We start from the raw sequence: 14946 nt of genomic DNA, 5'->3' as shown, positions 1-14946 counted from the left end.
TGGTGTGGAGGGTAGAGCATCACCACTTGCAGTTGTTGCACGGCTCAAACTTTGTGGGCACTGCTAATCCTGTGACGGAGAAAAGCGTGTCCTGGTTCGACTGGCTCATGTCCTTACTTGACAGACCATGTGCTGTTGGTCCAACTTGCTTTCGGTGGCAGGCACTATTGCTTTGTGCCCATCATTAGCATGCTGAGGTCTCTGCATCCAGCTTCTTTGGGTCTTTGGAAATAACTAATCCCTAAAAACACTAACCTGACGGGAGATTTTATGAGCACAGAGCTGGGACTGGTGCAATTGCTTTGAAGTTAGTAGAGCTCTTCTTGATTAATGGGATTAATGGGAATCAGGGTAGGAACTCCAAAAATGTTAAAAGAGAGAGTGTGTGTGTATGTACCTGTAGAAGTATATGTGTGTATATATATCAAGAGACACAAATCTTCTAATGCAAGCAGCAAACCTAAGAATTGCATGAACCATAGTAATTCGTGATGTGGTAGTAGAAAAGCTTGGTGTAGGGGGATTTTTTTTTTTTTTTTTTCAGGGTTGTGGTGGGTTTTGGTGTTTGTGGGTTTTGTTTTTATTTTTTAAGAAGTGAGATGCCCAATAATGCTGCACCTCCAGAACACAGGGTCAAAAAGCACTAGCAAAGGTGGGGTTGTGAGATGGATGTGGTGGGCAGGTGTGTGTTCCTTTGTGTTCAGGGCAAGAGCTGAGGGTCTTGGCATGAATGTTAACAGAAATACCTTCATAGCCTTTCATACTGACAGCTGGGACATGGCATATTAGGATGTGGTGTGACAGCCAGGATTACTCAATGCTGATGTTAAAATCTATTAGTCTCTCTTTAGTTCATAAAAGCAGATGCTGACTGCTCTTTTACAGCATTTGAAAATTTTACTGAGGATTCATTATTATTCGCTGAATTACTGAATACAATGCTCAGAGAAATTCATGTTTAAAAATCGAGAAGGAATCTTCATGACATTATTTGCTTTTCTCCACTTTTATAGGTGTGTATTGTTTTATCCTTATGTCAAGTTGTGACTGAGGTGGCCAAATATAATATAAAACAGTGGACACATAGCCTGTATTTCTAAGAAAATCTGAGATCCTGTACTGAGGGAGATGGAGTTTTTATACTGACTCCACTTGAGCAGACTCTTGCTCTCAAGCTGCATTGTTGTCGTCCAACTGTGTGAGCTTTTCCATGCCGTGTGTGGAATTATATGAATGATACTACCTCCTAAAACCATATTTTAAAGCTCTTCACTCTTTTTTTTTTTTTTTTTAACATTTCTCCCATGTTTGAGACCCTGTCATGGTGACTCCAGACACCATCACTTGGGTTGCTTGATGCTAAAACAAAGCAGCAAGTCTTTGGTGCCTGTTTTCTCTTGTTTTTCCTGCCCACTTGTTTTATTCACTCTATCAAATACATTATTATAAGGAAGTCCAGAAAAGGTCAGCAGGACTTAGAGCAACGGGGCAAGAACTGAACTGATGGAGATGGAAGGTAAAGGATGAGGAATAGCAAAGAGGCAGGTTTAGGGCAAGGGATGGCAGCCACAAGACAAAGAATACGGAAAGTGAATCTGAATTAGGAGATTAATGGGAACAGAGGGAGTGGTGAGGGGAACTAGCTGTTGGTGAAAGTCGAGTGCTGTAGAGCCTGCCAGGTGGATGACAGAGGGAAGAAAGATGGTGGGCAGTGATTGTCCCCCTGTACTCGGGTCTGGTGAGGCCGCACCTCGAGTACTGTGTTCAGTTTTGGGCCCCTCACTACAAGAAGGACATTGACGTGCTGGAGCGTGTCCAAAGAAGGGCAATGAAGCTGGTGAAGGGTCTAGAGCACAAGTCTAATGAGGAGCATCTCAGGGAACTGCGGTTGTCTGTAGATGTGTGCTTAGACACATGGTTTAGTGGTGGACTTGGCAGTGCTAGGTTTATAGTTGGACTCGATGATCTGAAAGGTCTTTTCCAACCTAAATGATTCTATGATTCTATGACCCCATCATGTGGCACTTCTCTGAGGTCCTGGACACCTCAGCCCCTGACTCCAGAGATGCTTTGGTCAAAGAGCCACAGCCTGCTTCTATGACACCGTTGGTGCTTATTCACAAAATAATGATCAAAACATACTATAAAACAGTACCTGTGTAGACAGGTCCTACTTCAGCTGTAATCACCTTGACTTAAGGGAGTCCCACCAATGCAGGCTTTGCTCTTCACGGAAAGAAGAAACTAGTGATGTAACTTCATGTTGTGCATTTCTGTACCTATCTATGATTTCCACTCAATTTTGTTCTATTTATTTATTGAAATATGAGTCAGGTGTGTAATGTTGGAGATACTGAGCTTTCCCAGGTACCAAAGGATACGCACAAGTGTTAAGAAAGTAGAAAACCAGGAGGGCGGGAAAAAAAAGTGGAAAAGGAAAGCCAGAAATACTTTTGTTACACTTTTGAATCATGCTTCCATAAAAGGCAGTAGATCCTAACATAGGGCAATTTTCATGCTGTAAAGAGAAAAAGAGTTTTAAATCTAGGCAGCATGACTTATTTAGAAAGATCTGGGGAGTAATAAAAGAGCCAGTGTGTGAATGTGTGAGTGTGTGTGCACACAGTTTCTTTAACAGCTGCGGGGAACAACCTGTTTTAAATAAGAACAAAGGTGAACAAAGCCAGTTGTCAGTGCAGCCCACCAAATGAAGTTTTTTAGTGTGCATGACGTATGCCATATAAAATGTATTGCCTGAGATATAACAGCACAGAGTCCACCTTGAAGTCTTTTTCTCAGGTTTTTCCTACAAAGTCACGTTTCAAGAATTAATTGTGTTTATCTTCATTATTTATTTATGCCCCAAAGGCCCAGCTGAACACCTTGTTCACTCTATCTTCAGCAGCACATTAAAATCAGCCTCTTCCTTCCCTCAGTATTCAAAGTTTTCATGTTCTACCAAGATGCCACTGAACTCATTAATATCTGTTGAACTCAGAGTAGGCAACTGGCTAAGTAGAAAGTGGAGGACAGATCTGACTTACCAAATGAGTTTGACTTACCAAAAGAAGGAAACCCCCCCCAAAATAATGATCCAAGACTGTTTTGAAGGTTTTATGAATAAAAAATTAAGCCTGGCAAGCTACACAGTGTACTTTTTCATGTGTGTAAGTAAACAGAAATTTAGGAGAAGTTTTCTTTTGCACAGATAGAAATATTTGGGCTTTTTTGTAACACATTACGGAACTTGGAGAAAGTTGCAAGGGTTGCCTTCGCTATAAATGTTACATATGTTTCTGCACTGAAGATAAAGAGCCAACAGAGAGCAGGGCAGTCTGCTGGAAAGGTTATGAAGTCCTGCATACAGAGAATTTTATAATCAGGCAATCATTTGTTACAAGTCTCTAAGATCTGCAAGAGGAATCCCATTGCTGTGCAGAGCTTAGTGAATTTTTAAAGAGAGCAACATATCAAAGAAATGTGTAGTCTATTAGCACATCATGAAATAGTTAAACCAATTCCATCTTTTGCTTCCTAGTTACTCCCCTCTATAGCAGACAACCCTGCCACATGCACAGTACGATTTCTGACTTTCAGAGGTGAGCTGGAATTCGGGATTCCTGTCTATTCCCTCTCCTGCTTTTATTTCTTGATGTTTTTCTTATCTGGTCTCACAATGTTGCAAGTGCTGCTTTACTCAGGAATGCATTTCTTGGACTCCTTCATCCCAATGAGAGCATAAACCAGAAGATTCATGAAATTCTGGGCAGCAAGATAGATTTTCCCAGTCTTTGATGTGTGTTGTGGTTTAACCCCAGCCGGCACATCACACCACGCAGCCACTCATTCACTGCCCCAGTGGGATGGGGGAGACAATTGGAAAAGTTAAAGTGAGAAAACTCGTGGGTTGAGATAAAGACAGTTAATAGGTAAAGCAAAAGCCACAAGCACAAGCAAAGCAAAACAAGGAATTCATTCACCACTTCCCATGGGCAGGCAGGTGTTCAGCCATGTCCAGGAAAGCAGGGCTCCATCACACGTTAACAGTTACTTGAAAAGACTAACGCCATCACTCCAAATGTCCTCCTCTTCCTTCTTCTTCCCCCAGCTTTATGTGCTGAGCATGACATCATATGGTATGGAATACCCCTTTGGTCAGCTGGGGTCAGCTGTCCCGGCCGTGTCCCCTCCCAACTCCTTGTGCACCCCCAGCCTCCTCGCTGGTGGGGTGGGACGAGAAGCAGCAAAGGCCTTGGCTCTGTGTAAGCGCTGCTCAGCAGTAACGAAAACATCCCTGTGTTATCATCAACACTGTTTTCAGCACAGATCCAAAACGTAGCCCCATACTAGCTCCTATGAAGAAAATTAACTCTACCCCAGCCAAAACCAGCACAATGTGACTTAAAAGTGAAGGTACTCTTGAGAAATAACGACATATGGAGTACCTTTATATTTTTATATACACACATAATTTGATTCTTATGCAGTAAAAGAAAAATTGTAAGGGTCAGAGGCCTGTTTTACCTTAGCCGTGACATGCTACATGATGTCCTCGATAGCTCTGGTACTGCCTAAGCAGTGGGTACCTGGTGATGAAGAATACTTTAATTATGAAGTCTGGTAGTGGTACAGACATGCCTCAGCTAGTGCAGGCTGTGTAGGCTCACCACTACCGTGCTATGTTTTTTCTGTCAAGCTTTGCATCCAGTTGTCTGCTGGCTTACATCCAGCATCTTCAGTGTCTCTACATCACGTTCCCTGGGCTTTTATTTCTAAGTTGCAGAGTAAGCTGGGAGAGCTGGCAGTCTGGGATAAGTCCCCTCTGGGGAAGACTTATGGTCACAGGTGCCACTGGTGACTACCATGAGGCAGTGTATGTGGTGTATGTCACATTGTCTTAGTGATTTGACCGAATCTAGATTTTTTTCAAGATGAGGCTGGTCAGGCCCTGGGACAGGTTGCCCAGAGAGGTTGTGATGTCTCCATCCTTGGACGTAGCTGAGACTTGGTTAGAGCAAGCCTTGTGCAAGAGGCAGTGGCTTAGACTGGGGCAGGCTCTGTTAACATGGGACAGGCAGGGACACTGGCAATACCCTCAGGCACCCTCTGGTCTTCTCATGACACATAATTGTTCTGTCTGCTGGTTTTTTGCTACCAAATTTGTGATGAGTAGAGGTAATGCCTTGAAGTCTGTGGTGTGGCAGGAGTCTGCTGCATGGCTGCTGAGATTCTGAGTGGTCAGGCTTCTTGAGACAGGTGATTCCTTCTGCCCTGGACCCCTAGTGACCCCTGTCCTTTTTCATGCCACATCTGTACAAAGCTGATTGCTACAGACTCACAGCTGCTTTCCTAATATCAATATTAGGATCCTCTTGATGTCCTTGAAATTTCTGCTCTGAGACTATGAAAACACAGATGAGGGAAGATGTGTCACTTGCAGTTCCAGCCTGGTCCAAGCACGGCATCATGGAGCAGATATGAGGGGACATATAGCAGGGCTGTGGATTTGGGAAACACGGGGGTTAGCAATGGAGTGCAGAGATGAGGAGGACCCTGGGACTGAATGGTGGGTGCAGCAGGACTGGGATGAGCTGTGCAATGAGCTCAAAGCCCAGAGCCAGCTGGGACAGGGTGTGCAACCAGAGCTGGCAGTACCAGTGGGCCAGAGCCTTGCTCTCAGATGCTGACCGCAGTCAAAGCTGTCTGTCAGCAGATAGTTTTGAAACTTGCTTGCATAGTGCTCTGTGCCCCTCTAGCATCAAACTGCCTCGAGGCTGTCAACCTGCTATTGCTACCAATTATTTTGTTAACTCAAGAACAGAGACTTTTATGCAGGCAATCTAAAGCACCTAAACCCTTCTGAAGGTCCCCTGAGTGCCAATATAATGCCACAGCATTAAATTTAGATGTTGGATATTTATTTTCATGTTTGCCGTTGTGCGTGCAACTTCCTCTTTTTAAAGAATAGTTAGCTCTACCAGAACAGTTATTAGGATTGCAAAGGATACGGTAGGTAGATTAAGCAGAACATTCGTCTGCTCAATGCATGTGGTCATTTGTAATTGCATAATCAAACACAAGTTTTGTACAGAAACCTTTCCTCTGACACTGGAAAAATAGAAACATGTTAAGATGCATCAGCTTTGCATGTAGGAGGCAACGCTTTCTCTGTAGGAGCCCAACTTCATCTTTTGGAAAGTATTTAGTAAATGAGGTAGGGGAATATAAAAAGGGAGAGAATGATTAAGGCTGGTATATATTTCCTTGGAAAATATAACTCTATCCTTGCTGAGTTTGTGTGACGGATTTCCTACATGGTGCTAGTTAAGTCACGTGAAGCTAATTTACATGGGTAGTGACTGTTTTTCACTGATTCTCATTTTGGGGAGCTTGTTGGAGATCTGGGCTCTGAAGTGGAGGAGTGTGGAGCATCCACTCCTGGGCGGAGCTGTGATATGAGCACACGCAGCACCCACCCTGCAGCGCTCCGAAAACCACATCCTACGTACCCTGGAGCAGGTGACCAACCTAGACCCTAGTCCCTTTGTGCTTCTATTTCCCATGCAGAAATGAGCAATTCTGTTCTCAGCAGAGTCTGAAGAGTGTGTGGTAAATAGGGCCTTGAATAAAGACCATAAAATCAATCATTAAGCACCTGCTTTTCAAATGAGCACTGTCCAGCCTGTATACTGAATGAAGCAAGGTTCCTAGGGAAAAATAATGAAAAAGCATGGAATTAGATAGTTTCTCAAAAATGTAAACACACACACTGGTCCATTTTTTGTGGATAATAATATTTCACGTTATATGTTTTCAGTGTTTTTGGATATGACAGGCTTCTTAAGAAAAGAGGAAAGTGAACGGGAAGGGGAAGAGAAAGAGGAAAGAAAAAGAGAAGGAGAAGGGGAAAGGGAAGGGGAAAGGAAAGGGAAGAGTGGTTTCTAGTTCCCCTTGCAAAGACTGAAAAGGTGACCGTGGGCAGTTTAGGGAATCATTAGGCAAACAGAAAGAATCTCTAAATTCTTTTATGTTGGTTTGGGAACAAAAGGGCCGATTTAGGACTTTTTTAATGCAGGGAGCTAGCAGAATGGTGCTTTTCAGACCTCATGCAGATTCTCGGTTAGCCTTGCTACTATGCATGAATTTTCGAAAACAAATACGCATGTATATTAAATCCACAGGGGATTTTCTTCATGTATTCACGCCTTTATCAACTGATCTTAAGCTCAGCCAGTGCTTACTAACAGTAGTACTGTCACTTCAAACAGCAGCAAGACAAGAGAGAAAAGCAACAGGAACTTTTCTTGGGTCAGAAGAATGAATTGGCAGCTCGGGTTGGGAAGCGTCGCTTTTGTGCATCCTAGTTCAGTTAAGCGAAAGCAATTCACAAGGGTTCCCTGAGATCAAACTATTATTTCTTAATCGTCAGCCTATAAACGTTAAGCCCGGAGCTGGCCGTCAATAACAAACTCCGGGAAAGGGGCTGCTAAAAGGAAGCGGGGGCAGAAGCGAGCTACCGCCTCGGCTAAACCCTTTCCACCCCTCCTGCCCCGCCGAGGCGCGGCGGCGGCTCCACCCCTTCCCCCTGCCCCGGCAGGGCGCGCACAATGCCGCGCCGCGGCCCCGGCCCCCCCGGCCCCCCCGGCCTCCCCGGCCCCCCCGGTCCCCGGCCCCGGCCCCGCGGCGGGGCGCAGCAGTCACCTTGCGGTGCGCGGGGGACATGGCAGCGCCTTCCCGCCGGCGGAGGGGCTGAGCGGGCGCGGGGCGAGTCGTGCTGTGAAAGTTTTCCTTTTCAGTTATTTTTTTGGTAGCTTGGAAAAGGAAAAAAAAAAAAAAAAGAGTCTTAATTATAAGGTAAGATAATTCCGTTTTATGTTGTTAAAACTTATTTTTAATTTGAGCAGTGCTAATTGTTCTTGTACACGCGCGCTTCACGGAATAACTGAACGTACTAGGCATAAGCGGAGGCGCCGGCGGGAGGCTGGAGCGGGGTGTGGGTCCGCGGGGGGGCCCGGGATGCCCGGCGTGTGCGCCCGGGGCAGCCCCGCTCCCGCCGCCGCGGCTCCGGCTCCAGCCGGGCTGGACGGGGCAGAACTGCGCTAAGGGGCCGGGGGAGTCCGGAGCGGATTTTAATGTTTGGCTGGAGCCCTGGAAAGTGCACCTGGGCGGGAGGGGGTGGTGGTGGTGGTGCTGCGGGGCTTCCTCGCTCGGACAGCGCATCGAGGGGTCACGGAAGGATAACCGCAATTCTGAGACAGGTTTGGCAAATTTCATCTCTCTGCTGAGTGCTGCCGCTTCCTTTTCTCACGGACGCTGTTTGCATGCTTTCTGCGCATCCCTCTTCCTATCCTCTGACCTGCGAAATTGTTGTGGATATCTTAATTGGGGGGCTGGGAAAAAAAGTGCCTATCCTGTTTCATAGCCTGAACTGGTTTTGGTCGTGTTTTGTTCTTAAAGTTCTTTGGTGCTTTTCTTATGTGTACAAGATGCTGGAAAGGCGGTGGGATGCTGAATCTATTAAGTGTTCTTACTCCAAAACACTGCCCAACACTGCTCAGTTGAAGTGAAACAGTTTCAACACAAATGAACTATTTCAGCAAACTGGATTTTAATTTTTATGAAATCAGTGTTAGAAACAAAAAGGGGAGGAAAAATTGTAGAAAACAAGCAATGTGTCCTCCTAAATAAAGAAAATGTTTCTTTCTTTCAGTATAATTTGGGAACTGTCATGTAGTTGTGACGTAGCAAGAATATTAATTTGCTTTTGATAGAATTTGATACAATCACTTCTCAAAAGTTAATTCAGCAGTGAAGAATATGCACTTTTTTACACTTCAGCTTTGTATAGCAGGGAGCCACTAAAATTTGTCTTTAGAGTTACTAGAACTGATAACTATTTTTTTTTACAAGTTTTTATTTGTTTTCAGAGTTGACCCTGTGATAAACTGAACAGCAACTCAGGAAGTTCTGTAACAAGGTCATTCAAACATTTGTCTCTGTTCCTTGCCTTTAAAATTTAATGTATAGAAATGTATAGAGAAAGTAACATAGATGCGCTTTATTCTTTTACTTGCCATGGGATCTGATCTCATTTACATGTTTCTTCTCTCAGTTGAGATGGATATGAGGGAAAGACAAGCTGATGATTTGAAAGTGTTACCTAATTTTGAATTGCCCAACTTGAGTGTTAGGCCTGATTGTTTTGCTTCCCAGAAAGCCTAGGCACCTCTTGGCTCTCTGATTTTAGCTGAAATTGTAAGTGCTCAGAATCAGTGAAATTCAGCCTTTGGGTATCTCAGCCTGGCCCCAAACACGGAAGCCCTCAGCAATAGTCCCGACATGTGGAGGATTTCCCAGTGGCTGTAGAAATAATCTTCAAAATCAGCTGTTGTACATTAAACAGGAAGAAAAAATGAAGAGGGAACTCCTTTATTAAGTTAAACCACCTCTTACTGGTTTTCATTGTCCCAGGATACTAGTGAGCAGCCTCTCGCATCACTTAATGGGCAGCAGCTTTCTAGCTACCACTAGGAAGTTCTCCAGTCTCTCTAACACAGCATATGCAGCAGCAAACTCTTTAGGGTTGAAGTGGAAAGCTGAGCTTCCAAAGGCATTTGTTTTCCCAGTGCTTCCTTGGGATTCCTGTGTGAGTGGCAGAAACCCTGCTGGCCCCTCGGGGAGGAAGCAGCCTTCATCAGCTGTCAGCTCATCCTTAGAGTGACCAAGTCCTCATTAATACACTTCTCTTAACCCTCACTTACTGGCCGTCCGCAAAGTAGAAGTCATTACATCCCATCGCAACAAACTTTTCAGAATTTGAATGGCAAAATAAGGTACTACAGGAGCAGTACATCTGAGGTGGCTTTGTGCTAGAGCAGCAATAAGGAGCTCTGTGGACCTCCAGGCTGTGTATGAACTCACTTAAAAGGTCCTCTAGAGACTTTACCTGCTTCCCTCCTTCTGTCTGCTGTTCCTCCTGCTGCCCCTGTCTTCTTAAAAGGGGAAATAATAGCTCTCCATCCCTCTCCAGATTGCCCTCCACATTAGCCCCTCCTGTGAGTGCTTCATTGAACATTGGGAGACACCTTGGGAAGCTTGGCTTAGTCTGTGTGCAAAGCAGGTAGCTAAGCCAGGCCAACGTGGCTGAAATGTGGTGCCAAAATGTTCACACGTACGCAAATCGCAGGGGCGGCTCGTGTCCTTTCAGGTCATCCTCTGGCTTGCCCTGCCTTACCAGGGTTTCCTCGTGTAGGTGAGTGCCTATTTCTGTGCTAGAGACGGAAAAGTTTGCACAAGCATTAGTGAGGTTTTCTTATTTTGATGGAAGTACCAATGGGAAGGGCAATGCAAACACTGGTATAATTTTCCATAAATGTTTTGGAGGATTTTCACTTTTGCATGCTCTATTTAAAACATTCTAAAGTGAATGCTTTTTTGAGGGGAGAGGTGGGTTTTTTTGGAATCCACTGAGCATCTTTCCCCTGATAACTGAAACTTCTTCATATTTTCTCAAAATATTGTAAGCCACTTTGGAGTGCTAAGCATAGTTTTTATAGTTCTTAATTTGCTACATTTCTTGTATTTCAAATATAGTCATGAAGTTCATGATCCTTCAGAAGGCGAGAAAATGTCTACTGACCACTATTTGTAATTTCTTTTGCAAATGTAGGCAAGAACTAATGGTTCTTGCTAAGCGAAGGTCTTGCTGCAGCTACTGCTTTTACTACTTACAAATAAAATAAATCCCACCTAAAATCCAGTAACGCCCATTGGACCTCTTCTGGTATGAAACTATTGCAATGTCTTTCAAAAACACAAAAACATTGTTCTCCAGCTGCAAGTTATAATTCATGTTGAAGTCTCGCTCTGGTCTGCAAAGAGAGGCTGTGAAAATGGTAGTGTGGGGTTCCTCCTTTGCAGCCCAGTGACTGAACTTGACATACACGGCAACAAAACAGGAAAACCAATGTATGTTGCTAAGCGAAGTCTGTAGCTTTAATGATTCAATTAATTGATCATCCTTAAAGAGAATGTTAAACCACCCTGATGGCTAACCAGTAGAGTTAATCCAGCGCAGACTCCAGCAAGAAGTCCTTCAACCACTCTGCATTTCACATTGGAAGGAGGAGGTACAGCCATCCATGTCCTCTGTCACTCATACTTCAGGGCAGAGACTGGAGCCCTGCCTGTGTTAGACACCTCTTCCCAACTTAACCAATGTACTGTTTTGAAAACTGTGTCTGCCATAAACCAGAACTGTGTCTTACAAATACATTGACAAAATAACCTGACTTTCTGGGAGCTGCATGTAGCTGATGCGGAAAAACTGTATGGTATTGGCCAGACTTGCTTTAAGGAAAAATTGCAATCTGAACGTGGAGTGATTGGCACCAGCCTAAGCAAGGCAGGCAGGTCTGGTAGGAGAAAGCAGAGGAATATAACCATAATAAAAGAAATGAAGGCCAAGTGCTAGGTCCTGCACTTGGGTCACAACAACCCCATGCAATGCTACAGGCTTGGGGAAGAGTGGCTGGAAAGCTGCCCAGCAGAAAAGGACCTGGAGGTGTTGGTCGACAGCCGGCTGAACATGAGCCAGCAGTGTGCCCAGGTGGCCAAGAAGGCCAACACCATCCTGGCTTGCATCAGGAATAGTGTGGCCAGCAGGACTAGGGAAGTGATTGTCCCCCTGTACTTGGCACTGGTGAGGCCGCACCTCAAGTACTGTGTTCAGTTTTGGGCCCCTCAGGACAAGAAGGACATTGAGGTGCTGGAGCATGTCCAAAGAAGAGCAACAAAGCTGGTGAAGGGTCTGGAGCACAAGTCTTATGAGGAGTGGCTGAGGGAACTGGGGTTGTTTAGCCTGGAGAAGAGGAGGCTGAGGGGAGACCTTATTGCTCTCTACAACTACCTGAAAGGAGGCTGTAGCCAGGTGGGTGTTGGTCTCTATTCCCAGGTAACAAGTAATAGGACAAGAGGAAATGGCCTCAAGTTGTGCCAGGGGAGGTTTAGATTGGATATTAGGAAAAATTTCTTCACCGAAAGGGTTATCAATCACTGGAACAGGCTGTCCAGAGAGGTGGTTGAGTCACCATCCCTGGAGGTATTTAAAAGATGTGTAGATGTGGCACTTAGGGACATGGTTTAGTGGTGGACTTGGCAGTGTTAGGTTTACAGTTGGAGTTGGTGATCTTAAAGGTCTTTTGCAACTAAATGATTTTATGATTCTATGAAACCTCATCTCTGGAGGGATAGGGTTCAGCAGCTATCAGCATCCCATTGTGCTTCTGATGATCAGTCTGAGGCCTGGAGGTGGGAAGAGGAGACAGAAAGACTTTGTGCAATAAAATGCTTCAGCACCAAAGGGGGGACAGGGAGGGCCTGGTTACTGCCCGTCCACTCCCACCTTCCTCCTTGCTGGCTGCTTTCAGCACAGTGTTCATGAAGAAGATTAAAACTAAGTCTATAGTTTCTCCTTCTCCACTCTGGTGTCCGGGTGTTGAAAGTCTTCAGGCTCCTAACTCCCCAGCATTGCTGCCCACACACCTCCCTCCTGCTGCCATAGCACTGCCCGGTGCAGCTGTGAGGGCTGCAGGAGACGCCGCTCCCCGATGCACTGGGGACCAGGTGAGGTTGCATCGGTAGCTTGTGTAGGCCAGTGTCCTGCCCCGTGCCAGTCAGTTCCTTTGTGGAACAAAATCAGGGAACAGCATTGTCCTGGGGTGTTTGTTTTTAACTGAAGCAGTTAACGCTTTGCGCATATTCATACATAAGGGTTGCTATTTTACCTTGTTTACTGCAAAGGGGGAGTGTGATCATCTTAAACACTGGATAGCTGTAGGGCACCCATTCTTCAAATACTGGGGAGAGGACAGATAGCAAGAAGAGGGAGAGACTACCTGGACCCTTATGGCAGCAGAAAACCATGTATTCAGGGAATGACTAGGGCTGCATGTTTTGACATGATACCTGTGGTAACCTGTGGGGAAAAGAAGTGCTGCACAGACCTCAGCAGTGCTTTCCGCAGGCAAGGAAGTGGTACAATACCGCTCACCACAAGGAACCTGAGCAGATTTGCCTGCTTCCCCACTGTGGTCTGGATGCTGAGCCCCTCAGACTCTTACTGATGAATGCAGATTATCCAATGTTATCCAAATATTTCTCCTCATCTCTAAAAAAAAAACCCCAAACTGAGACAGCAAGTACAAGAACTGGACTGGGGGTACCAAACTGTTGGCTTGTCAGGGTTTTGGCTGTATCTAGCCTCATGTTTTATTATTAAAGCTTCTCTTCTCTTCTCTTCTCTTCTCTTCTCTTCTCTTCTCTTCTCTTCTCTTCTCTTCTCTTCTCTATCCTGAATACAGGTGCTTTCAACCTTCTCACAATCCGGAGTGCAGTTGCTCTGGTTAACACTGAAGATACACATGCTCTGAGTCTCTGAGATGCTTTTAGTGCTGGGTCGAAGCCCATGCAGGTCTGCATTACATAGCAAACATTAGCAGCAGTAGTCAGATGAGACACCTGATAATAAATCAGTTGTAAGCGTCAAGAGGGGACAATGTCACCTTGCAGTCTTGCTGAAATTCCACTATAACCACTGAGGTATGAGAGTTGTACAAGGATAGAAAAGCAGGACCAAGCTTAAATTCAGCTTTACGAGTTTTGGGGAGGGACTCTTTATCACGGAGTGTAGTGACAGGACAAGGAGTAATGGGTTTAAGCTTAAAGAGGGTAGATTTAGATTAGACGTTAGAAAGAAATTCTTTACTGTGAGAGTGGTGAGGCACTGGAACAGGTTGCCCAGAGAGGTTGTGGAGGCCTCATCCCTGGCAGTGTTCAAGGCCAGGTTGGATGGGGCTTTGGGCAACCTGGTCTAGTGGAGGGTGTCCCTGCCCGTAGCAGGGGGGGTTGGAACTAGATGGTCTTTGAGGTCCCTTTCAACCCAAACCATTCTGTGATTCTACGATTCTATGATTTATTTCAGTGTTTAGAAGTAACACTGAAAAGGTGTAGATTTTGTTTATTATTTTAGTATCTGCACAAATTAGGATGCTGCTTTCCCACTTATCCCTCACAGAACCAGATTTTAGAAGCAGTTTTCCTGGACGTGGAAAACAGAAGTATTGTCAAGTATCTTCTGTGAAAGTTCACTTGTCCACTTACTCCCCATGGCTAACTCTCCTGCTAGGTACCGCAAGGCAATGACGGTGCTAATGTGCTTTCTTCTTCTGTTGCTCAGTCTCATCCCAGGCTTTTCTTTATCTTAGTCTAATGGATATTTGGGTTTTTTTCAGTGGCTTTCTTGGCAGTATTCCCCAGGAGACTCTCAGATAATTGTGGGGCCATGTGGGGCCAGTGAATTGTTTTGCACTCTGCTTAGCAGCCTGGCTGGCGTGTACCACCCATTACAACTGCTGGGTGAAAATCACATGTGCCCTTTATGAACAGCCTAGGAATTCAAAATCAAAGGCAGTTTTCTGAGCATCTCTAGACAGGCTTTCAAGCGGCAAGATTGATAAAAAGAAATCAAAATGCTACCTCCCTGTTTTGACTTTATAGGGGTCAACTTAAAATTTTCCTGTGGGACAAAGGAGGTTGGAAATGTTCTCTGTTTTGAAGATCTCATATTTTCATATATATGTTCATAACTTTGGGAGATGGGTGATTTAGAGCACCACCAAGTTAGGGTACACTGTTCTGTTGTGGCAAATGATATGTTGTGGAAGGATGCATACTATTTGTTTAAAAATGTAGCCTGGGGGAGACAAGGGAGCATTCTTGGCAGAAACTTTTGCATGAAGCAGTATGATAGAGCAGCCAGGGAATATACTGCATGCTAATAAAGTTCCTTCTTCAGTGTGAAAAGTGCATGCTTTGTGAGTGGCAGCAGGTCTTTTACCTTTTGACATTCTAACTTGACCCATAATGAGGCATCCACCAGCATGCCTT

At 44.9% G+C, this 14946-nt stretch overlaps 1 protein-coding gene across 7 annotated transcripts in view; it reads left to right on the top strand.

Moving 5' to 3' along the window:
- FILIP1 (filamin A interacting protein 1) overlaps positions 1-14946 on the top strand; it is a 109809-nt gene that overhangs the window by 74825 nt on the left and 20038 nt on the right. For 2 of the 7 annotated variants that reach the window (XM_075747532.1, XM_075747530.1), the window contains exon 1: positions 7697-7854. The exons of 4 other annotated variants lie outside the window; for them this stretch is intronic. The gene's annotated coding sequence lies outside the window, so the exon portion shown is untranslated. Of the gene's footprint in view, positions 1-7595; positions 7855-14946 lie in introns of those variants that run through there. One more of the 7 variants, XM_075747531.1, reaches the window with a different exon arrangement.

The sequence above is a fragment of the Balearica regulorum genome, chromosome 3 (assembly GCF_011004875.1).
Source record: "Balearica regulorum gibbericeps isolate bBalReg1 chromosome 3, bBalReg1.pri, whole genome shotgun sequence".
Taxonomy (NCBI): Eukaryota; Metazoa; Chordata; class Aves; order Gruiformes; family Gruidae; genus Balearica; species Balearica regulorum.
This window is presented reverse-complemented; position numbering and strand designations above follow the sequence as displayed.